Genomic DNA, 2,534 nt, shown 5'->3' on the forward strand with positions numbered 1-2,534 from the left:
AGCAGGTGAGCAACGTGCACTACTGACTGGCCGAGTTACCACTTAGTAGTAACGAACTGGTGGTCAGCCCGGGTCTATATACTGTGGAGATGGGATGATGGAGATAGATTGCAGCTGTGGAGCTGGAGTAACGAAGATGGGTTGCAGCTGTGTGGGAGGCGGATGGCAAAGTGTGGTCACGCCTCCAGACCAGATTCCTCTATGGCGACCCCTAGTGGAAGACAGGCGTACAGACAGACACACAAGGGAAAGGGAAGACAGACACAGACAGCAGCTGGCGCTCTGTTCTCCTGAACGAATGTGACAAAAAACTCTACAGAGCTCAGTGGTATATACAATTCATATTTTTATTTCTTAAAGATGTCACTTTAATCAACTGGTGGAGCGCACGACCAATGTACTAAGGCTGAGTTTGACTCCAACCCATAGCTACATGTCGTGTCCTCTCTTCCTACTTTTCTGTGAGTCTTAAGAGGTAATGTCAAATAAACCTAAAAGGCCAAAGAATGATCCTACACGTATGAAAAAAAAGATTTTACTTTTAAAGAAATGTTCCACTGAACCATCAATTAAGGCTGTGTTGTGTGTATGTGGGCTTACATTCATTTATTTTGAAAATGTACAATAAACCCCTAGGCTTTGCCCTGTGAAGAAGCAAATCATGTTGCAGGTGATTTGTCCATCAGTATTCACTTCTTCCAACTTTAAAGTTTAAGCTTAAACTTGGGTAGGCCAACACCCTCTATTTTGGCTTTAAGGCAGTTCTGCAGGTTTCCTGTCCCAGTTTAAACAGAGCTACACTCTCTCCTGTCTGACCTCTCAACTCTTTCAGTGACTAAGAAGGACACTGGGAGTCACAAAAATCATGAAATATATGAAAACAGTTGGGTGTTGTAAAGGACAGAGACAGGCAGACGAGTAGACAGGGTGACTCACCAGCACAGCCAGCCATGGAGGAACTGGGACAGACATGTATTCTGGCATACTAACAAAGACACCAAGGGCCCAACACTGCTGCATTGCAGACTGAAGCTACGAGAACTGTACACTTTATGTGTATATGAGAGGGAAAAGTAAGAGCTTGTATATGTTTGAGAGCAGCAGAGAGAAAGAGAGAGTAATGGGTAAACAGGAAAGCAGTGTGTGCGTGCGTGCAGGCGTGGTATGAGAGAGAGAGAGAGAAAGAGAGATTGAGTGCTGCGTGGGTGGCTTATATTTAAATTAGTTTGATCCTTTGCCATTGCAGCTAATAAATAATGAGGGACCACTTCCTCTGGCAGCCAGCCAGCAATCTGTTCACTGTACAGAGCGCACACACACACACACACACACATATACATAGAGAGAAATACATATACACTAATGCTATAATTGAATAAAAAAAATACAGAATGCCTGTTCTGCTTACCACACAAACACACATCAAGTTATTGATGGAGCAGCGGTGTGTGCACTTCAAGCAAAGTGTGCTGCCACGGAGCAGTGAGAGCAACCATCTTAAACAAGCATGTATTAAATGGCAGCAGTTGGCTCCTTAATTGATCATTTTTTAATGGAGCTGTTGATAAAGAACTGCCACGCTAGACTGGAGCCATCACCAGAACAGATTTTTAAGAGTTCAATTGATGGGAAGATATGTAGTTATATATTTATATGGTTATATAGTTGTAGTAGTTAGTGGTTATATTTTTTATTTTATTAGTATAATACACAGAATCTACCCCAAACGTTTGTCAGAATGGAATATGCCAGCAAAGACTCCATCCAGATACCAACCTCTCATGTTCATGTACAACTAATTAGTATAAGCAAATATTTTTTGTAATAATAAAAAACATCATCTCTTGGGCTTTTTGATAGGCAACTCAGAGCATGAGGTTAAGGTAAGGGTTTTACACAACCAACGTTCTGATTCACATGATGAGACATCGCCCAGTTCTTCTTATTGAGGAAGACCATTAGATGTAATTGAAAGCTCTGAGAAAGATAGTATGTGGACATTGAGTTAAGATTATTTTGTGAAAACAGACAAAGTTAGGCGTGGTATTTTCCCCTGCCTTTGTCTTTATGCTAAGTTAGGCTAACTAAGTTCTGTCTTGAGCTCCAAATTTCATACACAAACATATTTTTATCAAGCTTCTAATCTCAGTCTCGGAAAGTAAGCAAGATATTTCCCAAAGTGTTGAACTATTCCTTTAAGAATGATTTTCCACAATACAAAGGAGTCAATTTTACATAAAGACACTTTATTAGTTTATACATATACATCTCTGGTTAGAATAATTACATACAGTATATAATACCAAGAAGTCAAAAATAATAATTGTTATATAAAACTAAGCAGATATACTACTCTTGACTTTTAAAAACATAATGTCTTTGATAATGTATCTTATCCTGTTTTCATCTGTCTGTGGTGAAGAAGTTATACAGTATGGATTCAGAATAAATGTAAATGTCCGTATGTGTGCGTGTATAACAGTTTTTTACGATTGCTATGACACTTTTTTTCAATACTTTTAACAATTTTCCTA

This window comes from Etheostoma spectabile, unplaced genomic scaffold (genome assembly GCF_008692095.1).
Source record: "Etheostoma spectabile isolate EspeVRDwgs_2016 unplaced genomic scaffold, UIUC_Espe_1.0 scaffold465, whole genome shotgun sequence".
Lineage (NCBI taxonomy): Eukaryota > Metazoa > Chordata > Actinopteri > Perciformes > Percidae > Etheostoma > Etheostoma spectabile.